At 47.2% G+C, this 12670-nt stretch overlaps 1 protein-coding gene and 1 non-coding gene across 4 annotated transcripts in view; one reads left to right on the top strand and one right to left on the bottom strand.

Annotated features, from left to right (window-relative positions):
- Nucleotides 1-11091, bottom strand: part of LOC137428907 (zinc fingers and homeoboxes protein 2) — a 58717-nt gene extending 47626 nt beyond the window's left edge. For 2 of the 3 annotated variants that reach the window (XM_068118774.2, XM_068118769.2), the window contains exon 1: nucleotides 10671-11091. The gene's annotated coding sequence lies outside the window, so the exon portion shown is untranslated. The remainder of the gene's footprint in view (nucleotides 1-10670) is intronic. The other variant, XM_068118770.2, reaches the window with a different exon arrangement.
- Nucleotides 11092-11675: 584 nt separating this feature from the next.
- On the top strand, nucleotides 11676-11748 carry TRNAM-CAU (transfer RNA methionine (anticodon CAU)). The gene has a single exon. It is a non-coding gene; the product is annotated as a tRNA-Met (tRNA).
- The last annotated feature ends 922 nt before the right edge of the window (nucleotides 11749-12670 follow it).

The raw sequence follows: 12670 nt of genomic DNA, 5'->3' as shown, positions 1-12670 counted from the left end.
AGGTTCACTGCAGGCACTACCATTCCAGCCTTAACACTTACTGTCATACACTTAATTAACCTTTGAAACAAATCAGGAAGGGCTGTGGGAAGTGAGTCAGACTATCTACCTACACTTCTTTAACATGCTAAACCCCTTAACAGCCAGCCATGCAAGTAGGTACATTGATTTCGATCCGTTGTTGCTGTGGAGGGAGGAAACAAACAACACTCAAAACTCCTACCTTATCCACAAAACTTACCAACTTGCAAAATTCAAAAACTCTAAAAAACATTTTTACATACCCCGGTCCACAGACCACGTCCCCCGGTGGATGCCACAAGACACAACCTTACCGGCGGGGCCATCCCCAATGCACACCTAAATTTCCACGGGCCCTGTCCAGATGTTGCAGGTGAGTGACATGGCTAGGTGGATTTCACCCACATTCATGCAACACAAACCCCTTAACCACTCATTCTCATTCCAAAACTCCTCACTACCGCATTTCAAAAATCAACAAAGCACTTACTTCACTACAACCCCCTGCAGAACCATGGCATTGATGTCATATTCATGTGTGTGCATTCCTCAACTAGGCAGCGGGGAGGTACCGCACAAGTAAGATGGTGGGGGCGCTTCAGGCTGTGGTGCCCGCAGTCCCAAAACACAAGTCAACCGACTCACAAGTTCATTGCCCCCCAACCCCCTTTACCACTTGGCCCCGTGACAGCCCAACAGCCCCCTTTCCACCGTTACCTCGCCGGTGTGGGTCTCCACACACCAGGCTCCTCCGTGGCCTCCTGCTTCAGCGCAGCAACACGGGTCACCGGGGGTCTCCTTTACCCCACGGCGACCAACCAGACCCTCCACCGACGAGCTCCAATTTCCAGATACCACTGGCTGCCAGGGGTAATTGCCGCAGAGGTGGGCCGCAGGCATCGCTCCTCAGAGCCTGATCCGTACCTGCGGACACACACACCTTCCCCACCCACAAGATCCCAAAACACATTTCCTCCCCCGCTGCCATTCCATTTCCAACACAACTCAGCACAATTCCAAGCAGATGTTACAAAAAGATGTTACAAGAGTTTTGCCATGGTCTGCCACATGTGAAATCCCCAGTTCACATTTCAAATCACATTTTCAAACACAATAATCACACAATAATCGTCACTCATCTCTCCATTATCTCCACTCTCACGACCACATGGAAACACATAACCACAACACTAACACAAACGCCACCCACAAGACTCTGTATGGCACACATTCCAATCCCCTTACCGGCCATGTCATCACTCTCACCCGCCCCCAACTCCAAACTACATGTCCCCAATTTACATAGCAAGTCCTGAAGCCTGGGACAGTAACCATCAAGGCCTTACCCTCTACCTTGATGTACAGGTAACTTCCGGTTGGTCAAGTCCAATGGTACCATCCACCCATACAATCCCAAAATTTCTCATTGGGCCTACCAAATTTCACCAAATTTCATTTTTGTCCCCACTATACTGGCAGGTATGTGGATCTGCATCCAACGGTGATTATCACTACACAACTACCTGTGGCCACGACAACACTGCACCTCTTCCGTGCAAGGGTCATCGGGACATGGTGAGCAGTCAAAACGCCAACATGGCCCATGAGTGCCCACAAGGATGCGACCCATCATCCATCCTTCGGCCCCACTGCGAGGAACACAGTTGCACCAGCCCCAGCTGGCCAATGTGGTGAGCACCTGCTGCCACAACAAACCCTACCGCACGCACAACCTCGGCCCTGGGGGAGACGGTCGCAGTGCGTGGCATTCCCTTCACTTCACCTATGCTGCCCTCGTCCCCCAGTCCACAGAACCGCAGCCCCCCCAGTGCTCACCCACACTTGACCACACCAACGTCCAGTCAACAACCCCCCCCCCCCCCCCTTTACCTCTTGACCAAGCAAGAAAAACCTGACGTGCTACGAACTGCTGGATCTCCAAGAGCACGAACCGCAAGAGAGAAATGGCGTTCGGCGCTCCCTTAAATAACCTTCCTGCGGTGATGACGTCAGCCCTGGCGCGCCACCCCAACACTCGTTCCCTGTGTAGCATGGTCATAGCGCGTGCTACCCGAGGTGGCTGGGCCTGTCGGAGGTGTAACTGGCGGCGGTGCCCCGAGCCCCCCCCCCCCCCCACCCTTGCCTGTTCGTCTTCCAAAGTCATGTCAGGGAAGGGAATTATTTAATGTTGCGCTATGGACCTAACTACGTGTCTACAGGTGTGCATTGCCATAAGGGACAAAGGTTTAGCTACCAGGTGTGACACACAGGGGCGCTACTCTTTAATCCCTATTCCACTTATCACTCGAACATCCTGGTATGTTCACAGGTACACTCTTAACCGACAAAACACCTACACATGAAACTTATTACAGGGTGGTTTCCTTACCGCGACAAGCGAAGCACGCTACCTATTCAGATCTATCTGCTCTACGTATCACTACCCTACCGACATAACAATATATATATATATATATATATTATATATAATAAAAGACTGTGTGTGTGTGTGTGTGTGTGTGTGTGTGTGTGTCCTCCATAACTCCAAAACCATGAAATCTCGCAGCCCTAAACTTTGCATGCATATTTATGGACCTCTGGATATTGGGGTAAATGCAAACACCCATTTTTAGCTCACCTGGAACGAAGTTCAGGGGAGCTTATGCGATGACGCGTCGTCCGTCAGTCCGTCAATAAACACTTGAAACTTCTTCTCCGAAACCGCTGATGAGATTGCGACCAAATTTGGCACAAATGTTATTTGCTTTGTTGTGACTGTTTGTTCATGGCATTAAAAAAATATTGTGGTCTAAGGGGGTTTACCAGGGGTCAAAGTGGATCCAAGTTTGACCCCCAAAAAAAGGAATTTGCTTTTTTCTCTGAAACTACACACAATATTTCGATGAAACTTGACCACAACCTTCATCACCCATGATGTACCGAAGTTTGTTTACAGTACGAAGAAAATCGAACTTGAAAGAGGTCTATGTGGGGTCAAAGTGGGTCCAGGTTTGACCCCCCTAAATAGATATTTGCTTTATTCTCTGAAACTACACACACAATTTCAATGAAACTTGACCACAACTTTCATCACCCGTGATGTACCAAAGTTTGTTCAAGGCATTATAAAAATTGGGGTCTGTGGAGGAAAAACAGGATGGGAGGGGTGCGGGGTGGGTGGGGGTTGCCCTCCAAAATAGGTATTTTTTGTTTGTTTGTTTAAAGTTTTATGATTATGTTAGTATGATTCTACATGCTGCCCTGTCTTCTAGCAACCATTGAAATTGGTTTAAAATACCTGTAGATCTTAAGCCAGTGCTGTATACTGTTTATTCTACCAGGTAAGCACCAGAGGTATTGCCCATATGGTAACGTACACTTCCTGATGGCCTCACACCCTCATTTTAACTCTGATTTATGTTTTCATTTCTGGTAGTCGCTAAAGTACACCAAGATTCGGTGAAAACAAATTCTGTGAAATTTGTGAACAATTCGAATATATTTTTAAAATAACTGCTGTGAGGCTGTGCATCACTTTTAATGGGGTAATATATGCTATGCGTTCTACCAGTTGGACTTCTGTCCTGTTCTCCTTAGGAGACTGCTTATTAATGGGTCTACTCGACTTGTATTTACATTTTTTTAAAGTTCCCCCAAGGTGCTCACTAAATTAAAGCACACCTGTTGGAAAACTGAATGAAAATGAATGAATGAATGATCGTTTTAAGGCCAAACTGTTGAAACTTTGAAACTGAAACTGAAACTTGTTGAAACAAGCACACCTGTTGAAAAACTGATGTTTGAACAACAACACAACAACATGCATTTTAAGGCCATTTTCCCTGCTAGAGCGGGGGTTAGCCTTGCGGTCTCCAATCTCCATGACAATCTTCTCCATTTTGCCCTATTTTCTGCATCTCTCCTTGTTAACCCCCTTGCCCGCATTTCTTCTTCCACCATCTTTAGCCAAGTCTTTCTCGGTCTTCCCCGTCCTCTACTTCCTTCTACATTAATTTCCATCACTCTTCTCAACCAGTCACTTTCATCCTTCCTCAACACATGACCAAACCATCTCAACCTGTTCTTCTTCACAGCATCAATCACAGGCAATATTCCCATCATCTTTCGCAATTCATCATTTGTCTTCCTCTCTCTCAACGATACTCCGCACATCCATCGAACCATTCGCATTTCCACCCTTTCCAGCCTTCGTTGCTGCTCTACGTTCATTACCCATGTCTCGCTCCCATAAATCACAACACTTCTCACACATGCAGCATACACCTTTCCCTTCAGCTTCAGCGACACTCTCCTCCTCATCAGCACGCCACTCAGTTCCCGAAACTTCTTCCATGCACATCTCACTCGAGCAACCGTTGCCGAGTCTGATCCACCTTCTCCATTCAGCATGTCTCCGAGGTAGCAAAATGTTTTCACACCTTCCAGCTTCACGCCGTCTCCAAGATCCAACTCAACATTTCCTCCATCTGCAGCTCCCTCTGTGCACACCTTACATTTGAATGTAGCTGCCACACTGGTAAATGACCCTCTCAGACCACTACATTTTTGATGAACCCACTCAGCACACATTGTATATTGAATGGAGTTCACTCCGACACCCTTCCTGCACACAGCACACGGCCACTTCCCAGTTCTTTCCACCTCACCACATGCTTTACCACTTGCCATCACCTTCGTCTTTCCGATATTCAGTATTCACCTTCAGACCTTTTGTCTCCATACATTCCTTCCACTTGTTCATCTTTTCCTTCAGTCCATCCATACTTTCCGCAATCAACACCAGATCATCTGCATACAACAACTCCCACGGTAAACCCTCCTTTACGTTCTGAGCCAGCACCTCCATCACAGCTACAAATAGTAGTGGACTTAGTACCGACCCCTGATGCACTCCCACCTTCACCTCAAACTCACCACTGTTCCCGTCCTTCGTCCTTCCAGCTGTGCGCGTTCTTTTGTACATTGCCATCACTACTCTGATCAACCATTCCTCCACTCCTAACTTCCTCAATGCCCATGTCAATACTTTGCGTGGAACCCTACTTTGCGTGGAACCCTAAAATATCGATGTTTGAAAATGAAATCAAATCATTCTGTGCTCTCTGCAGGCAAAAGTAATCACATGATACACTCTCCTCGTGTTCCCCACTCACCCTCCTCCTGCTCCTGCTCCCCACTCACCCTACTCCTGCTCTATGCTCACCCCTCCTCCCGATTTCCATTTGCCATTCCCCCACTTCATCTCACCGTCCTCCGACTCTCCCCCATTCCATATCCCTCTGCTGCCTCCTGCTCTCCCCATTCCCGCCCTTTTGCTCACCCCTCCCCATCCTCCTGCTCACCCCTCCCAGGTCCTCCTGTTTGCCCTCCCCGTTCTGCTGCTCGCCCCTCCCCGTTCTCTCTTCTTCTTCTTCCTCTCTCTCTCTCTCTCTCTCTCTCTCTCTCTCTGAAGTCACTCTGCATTGCCCGGAAACACGGAAACACCGGGTACCTTTGCTTGTAATATAATACACTATTATAATATAAATAGAGTGTGTGCATGTGCAGTATATGTCAAATTGCTGTTGTTGACCGTGATCTCCACACATGCATGGGTTTCAGGAGATGGTTTTCTCCACACATGCATGGGTTTCAGGAGATCGTGGCGTCCACGGAGTGTGAGTGTGTGTGTGTGTGTGTGTGTATGTGTGTGTGTGTGTGTGTGTGTGTGTGTGTGTGTGTGTGTGTGTGACAGCGGCAATGAAACTAATCTATAAATGCTTAAAAAACTACCATGAAAAAGTGAAGTTTTATTCTGGTATTAAGAAATTCTGGATCATTGACAATTCCAAACCGGTAATCGACAGTATCCATAACATTAACAACAAGGGTAAAGCAAAATATCTTTCAACTTTTGATTTTTCCACATTGTACACAAACATTCCACATGACAAGCTGGTAACCGCATTGGACAGAGCAATAGATAAAGCATTTGCAGGAGGTAATAGAGTATACATTAATGTATATCAAAGCAGCACACTGGTCTGTAAAGGATAATCAATATTCATGCAGTTTTTCAAAAAGTAAACTAAAAGAAAGTATTCGATTTCTGCTAAACAACAGTTTCTTTACATTTGGCAACAAGATACTCCAGCAGACAGTGGGCGTACCCATGGGTTCGGATCCCAAGATACTCCAGCAGACAGTGGGCATACCCATGGGTTCAGATCCGGCCCCTTTCTTTGCAAATTTGTTTCTGCACATGTACGAGTTTGATTGGTTCAGAACATGTACAGGAATAAATTAACAACTGCACAAAGATGCGGAAATTCTTAGACAGCAACATTCCCAAAAAGCTATTTTATGGTACGTTGCAGGTGAAATAATTAGGACTGAGAGCAACCACACACAGCTCTGAACTGGTCAATAAATTACAACAACTAGTCAGACGTATGTTAGCGCAGGGGGCTGCAGTTGGCAGATTAAAACAAGTTTTCTTTAAAATCACAAAACGACACCAAATCGAATTAGTAAAATACAATACGAATATTAAAAATATTATTCATGAGATCTTTATGTAAATACAGTACAATATAATAATTAAATATACTACAAATCAATGTTGCTAGGAATCGGTGGTTGCTCGGATACGGCAGCATGCAAAAAACCGTTATAAGTGACAGTTTGATCCAGAGGTAAGTGGTGTGGTCGTGCTCGTTAGTAAATTGATGTATTTAAGGTAAGATGTGCATGATTTAATGATATTATCATGTTATCGAGTGTGTAAGGAAAGTTATAAATATATGATAATACATTAAATCCTATTGCGAGTAAAGTTGGAATAAGTGATGTTGCATTGATGGGTTGACTGACTGCCTGGACGCAACTGAGGTTGTGGATCTACCGATTGGAGAGGTCCTGGGCTCAAAGGATCGAAACCTCGAGGAAGAATGGTGCCCAGCTGATGATCCATGCAGTCGGGAAACGAGTCAATTGCTTACGGGTTAAGGTTCTTACTTTAGGTGGAGAAACTATGTTTGAGGTTTACAATTTAAATAAAGTTGAATATGGGATGTTGTGAAATTAACATCATTTACAACAATCCTTTAAATTATTTATGTTTAAGTTTAGGAACAACCGATACTGTACAATTAATTAAATGCATTTTTAAATAAGAATTGAAAAAGTGAAATAATAATTGAAAATCATAAGAGATAGAATTGTGAGAAACAAAAATGAAAAACAAGATGTGTGTGTGTGTGTGTGTGTGTGTGTGTGTGTGTGTGTGTGTGTGTGTGTGTGTGTGTGTGTGTGTGTGTGTGTGTGTGTGTGTGTGTGTGTGTCAGAAATGAAAAAACGAGACTTGGGTGTTGGGTTGTCATTGCCATATGCAGGTTCCAGCATACTGTATCACAACGTTTTCAATCTACTAACAGAGTACCCGCCCCACGAGTGATCTTGTTGCAAGCATGCGGCATGTTCTTCTGACACATACCTTCATTTTTGGTGGTGTATAGCCAACTGACAGCTGCCTTAATCACTACCAAAATAAAATAAAAATAACCCGGTTAAGTGCATGAAGCAAAAACATGCCTACTGGTTATAATTCAAAACACCTTACGACACGAGAAAACGTGGGGACAGGAATATTGTACTGTAAAGGGTGGAACTTTTAATACCGTTTCCTACCTGGAGGCGGCGCTACACTATACACATTTACATAGAGAATTTGCGTCCCCCTTCTCCTCCTCTCACAAAACCACCGGAAAAGATAAAAACACTCCTATGCACAAATTGGGGTTGGGCTGATCTTATGTAGCAGGTCTGGATGTAATCAGCCCAGAACTGTCGGAGGAGTAGCGTGACAAAAACATAATTCTGCGAGATAAGTTTAACAAAAGCGATCACACCGATGTTAATTGATCCAGGGCGGATTATGAGAAGATCATTCAGCACAAAGTGGCTTTGTCCTTTATAAATTCAGTGTTGAGATTTTTCAGTGCGTGCACTCAGCACTGCCGATCAGCATGGTGGATCAGAAGAATCGTAAGAGCAGGCAGAGGTGGATACTGGGGATACAACATAATTTCTCTAAAGTATAGGGGCAAAACCAGGATGCCCCAGAAACCAGGGGGCATCGCAGTAGCGATAGGGAGGTGTCTGTGCTGGAAGTAGACCAGCAGGCCGAGGAATCATTCATACAGAGGTCAAGCCGTGGGTCCAGGGTCACGAATCACGATCACCATGTTGTGGGAGAAACCAACGTCCATATCTTATTACGTCCGTAAAACCGAGTTGCAGAAAGAATTTAATGTTACTTCAATGATATTTTGTTGTTTTACAACTGAGATTTTACTACCTGCACCAACAAAGGTGAATACCCTTTTCTGTTTGTTTGTCTGTGAGCAGGATATCTCAAAAAGTTATGGACAGATTCGGATGTGGGCAGGTTGGGTGTGTGACAAAGAAGAAAAGTAAACGACCACAACGTGCCCGGAGTCAACGACCACAACGTGCCCGGAGTCAACGACCACAACGTGCCCGGAGTCAACGACCACAACGTGCCCGGAGTCAACGACCACAACGTGCCCGGAGTCAACGACCACAACGTGCCCGGAGTCAACGACCACAACGTGCCCGGAGTCAACGACCACAACGTGCCCTGAGTCAACGACCACAACGTGCCAGAGTCAACGACCACAACGTGCCCGGAGTCAACGACCACAACGTGCCCGGAGTCAACGACCACAACGTGCCCGGAGTCAACGACCACAACGTGCCCGGTGTCAACGACCACAACGTGCCCGGAGTCAACGACCACAACGTGCCCGGAGTCAACGACCACAACGTGCCCGGAGTCAACGACCACAACGTGCCCGGAGAAAACGACGACAACGTGCCCGGAGAAAACGACGACAACGTGCCCGGAGAAAACGACGTCAACGTGCCCGGAGAAAACGACGTCAACGTGCCCGGAGAAAACGACGTCAACGTGCCCGGAGAAAACGACCACAACGTGCCCGGAGAAAACGACCACAACGTGCCCGGAGAAAACGACCACAACGTGCCCGGAGAAAACGACCACAACGTGCCCGGAGAAAACGACCACAACGTGCCCGGAGAAAACGACCACAACGTGCCCGGAGAAAACGACCACAACGTGCCCGGAGTAAACGACCATAACGTGCCCGGAGTAAACGACCACAACGTGCCCGGAGAAAACGACCACAACATGCCCGGAGAAAACGACCACAACATGCCCGGAGAAAACGACCACAACGTGCCCGGAGAAAACGACCAGTCTCAGGAGTAAACAACCATAATGTGCCCGGAGTAAACGACCACAACGTGCCCGGAGAAAACGACCACAACGTGCCCGGAGAAAACGACCAGTCTCAGGAGTAAACAACCATAATGTGCCCAGAGTAAACGACCACAACGTGCCCGGAGAAAACGACCACAACATGCCCGGAGAAAGCGACCACAACATGCCCGGAGAAAACGACCACAACATGCCCGGAGAAAACGACCACAACGTGCCCGGAGAAAACGACCAGTCTCAGGAGTAAACAACCACAACGTGCCCGGAGTAAACGACCACAACGTGCCCGGAGAAAACGACCACAACGTGCCCGGAGAAAACGACCACAACGTGCCCGGAGAAAACGACCACAACGTGCCCGGAGAAAACGACCACAACGTGCCCGGAGAAAACGACCACAACGTGCCCGGAGAAAACGACCACAACGTGCCCGGAGAAAACGACCACAACGTGCCCGGAGAAAACGACCACAACGTGCCCGGAGAAAACGACCACAACGTGCCCGGAGAAAACGACCACAACGTGCCCGGAGAAAACGACCACAACGTGCCCGGAGAAAACGACCACAACGTGCCCGGAGAAAACGACCACAACGTGCCCGGAGAAAACGACCACAACGTGCCCGGAGAAAACGACCACAACGTGCCCGGAGAAAACGACCACAACGTGCCCGGAGAAAACGACCACAACGTGCCCGGAGAAAACGACCACAACGTGCCCGGAGAAAACGACCACAACGTGCCCGGAGAAAACGACCACAACGTGCCCGGAGAAAACGACCACAACGTGCCCGGAGAAAACGACCACAACGTGCCCGGAGAAAACGACCACAACGTGCCCGGAGAAAACGACCACAACGTGCCCGGAGAAAACGACCACAAAGTGCCCGGAGAAAACGACCACAACGTGCCCGGAGAAAACGACCACAACGTGCCCGGAGAAAACGACCACAACGTGCCCGGAGAAAACGACCACAACGTGCCCGGAGAAAACGACCACAACGTGCCCGGAGAAAACGACCACAACGTGCCCGGAGAAAACGACCACAACGTGCCCGGAGTAAACGATCAGTCTCGGGAGTAAACGACCAGTCTCAGGAGTAAACAACCATAATGTGGCCGGAGTAAATGACCACAGCATCTCCGGAGTAAACGACCACAGCATCTCCGGAGTAAACGACCACAGTCTCGGGAGTAAACAACCATAATGTGGCCGGAGTAAATGACCACAGCATCTCCGGAGTAAACGACACGATGTGATTGTGATATAAATGAAGTGAACTTTCCAATCGACTGATTAAGCAGCAAAACCAGCCAAGCGGACTCACCTGGTCGACGTTGTGACGCCGCATTCAGCCCATAACCAGGTAACCACGCGCCCAGGTGTCCGAAGCGCAACGGCGACATTTAAACTCTGTACAAGGACCGTGTAACCGGCCAAAGTGAGATTACTGGGTCTTCCTTTAACCGGTCTCACCGTCGTCCGGCGATCGGGCCCGTTGGATGAGGCCCACAGGGCGAGGCGGGGATCTTGGCTCGAACCCAGGAGAGAATTCCGTCTCAACGAGTCCCTCCTTGTCCACCGCATCCATCCGACGGACTTCCAGCACGGACAAACGCTCGTCATCCGTGCTCGTCGCACATGGACAGTCTCGCAATATGTGCCGAGCCTGTGGGTACGTGCTTCAGGATGTGCGTGGGAGCGGGCCTGCACGGATACTTTTGGCTCACATCAAATGGTCAGGTGGAGTGGTGTGGTGGACTCACTCCAATGGAGGAGGGGTCCAATTGCATGACCATGCATTGTGGCCCTTCGGGGTCAGGATGCATGTGTTTTGAATAACCATGTGCTTCAGCCTTTGGGTTGAGGTGCATGTGTATGTGTATGCTAATGTAATGGGACAGTCTTGACAGACGGTGTGCCTTGGCCGTGGGGTCAAGGTGCACGTCGAAGACTGTTCAAATGTTTGATTTTTTTACCTTTTTTTATTATAAAAAAGGCAGGCTACGGTGCCGGGCTTAAAAGCAACATCGGTTAGATGTGATAAACCCGCCATCTATATAAATAAATACATCCTGAACTCCTCGATGAGACCTCCACCGACTTGTGCTTCCCGTGGCGAATCATCGGAAAGGTCCACAGCGTTCTGTGGAGAAATATTAATGTAATAAAAAATTAAAAGTACCTTTTTATCAATGTATTCTTTGAAATTCGGAATTTCCTTTTGTGAAGTCAAGTTTTGTATGTTCTCCAACATTTTTATTATCGATGTGATCTCAGGTAAAGGTTACTGTGTGTTCTATTGCCATAACGTAGCATGAAGAGTCATGGCGCCTCGTTAGCGCAGTAGGCAGCGCGTCAGTCTCATAATCTGAAGGTCGTGAGTTCGATCCTCACACGGGGCACTGAATTATTGTTTTCTTTTTCATTCCTTTAATCAAGCAATCTGATTCACAAAATCAATAGAAAACATGTAATCACAACAAAACCTAAATGTATATATACTTTATAAATCCCTATGCTTTTCGCTTTGATTTCGTCTTTTGCTGAGTGATGTGCGCAAGTTAGTACGTTCTTCTTCTTCGACACACCTCTTTTTATTCTTCTTCTTCTCGCAATATTGCCTTTCGGTCCGTTTGTTTGGTTTTATTTGTCCACACAGATTGTGCTGACGTGTGCCACAAACGTCATCTCGTGGTAGCTAATGGTAGCGTTCTCTTTTTCAACCGTGTGCTGTATCTACAAAGTATGTACTCCTGGAATGTGAAAGCGATTATGTCTATAAAGTACGTACTATAAAGCACACAAAGTCTTGCAAGGGATTGCAATCTTTGCTCGTTCTAGTTGTTACAACGAGTGAAGCGAAAAGTGGAGTTAAGCAATTGGTTCACTTTGTCTGTCTGTCTGCAAATGTCAGATTATAATCAAGGAACAACGTAATTTTGATTGAATTTTGTTTTTTGAACACGAATCGGATCATGAATTGGAAAACAAACCTGTAGTTTAACAGCACTTTGGCTCTAAATTTGTCCCGAACACACATGCGCAGAAAGGAGTGAGATAATTTTTATGACCTGCCAGTCAAACAAAATTGAAAATCATTCCAAACAGGGAGCTTACTGTTTTTAGGGATGTCATAAAGGACACAAACAACCGGCATGAAAACCGTGTTAAATAGGTGGTGTAAAATACGCTGAATCGACGCAACCAGCCACGCATGGCTGGCGGACTTCCTCTCTAGTCGTAGTCAACGTGTGGCCCTGAATGGGTTTCTCTCATCTCCTCTTCCTGTTCAGGCTGGAGTTCCCCAAGGCAGTGTTCTGGGCC

Source organism: Myxine glutinosa, chromosome 6 (assembly GCF_964187855.1).
Source record: "Myxine glutinosa chromosome 6, kmMyxGlut1.1, whole genome shotgun sequence".
NCBI lineage: Eukaryota > Metazoa > Chordata > Myxini > Myxiniformes > Myxinidae > Myxine > Myxine glutinosa.
The sequence above is the reverse complement of the archived record's forward strand: the minus strand, read 5'-3'. Positions and strand labels throughout refer to the sequence as shown.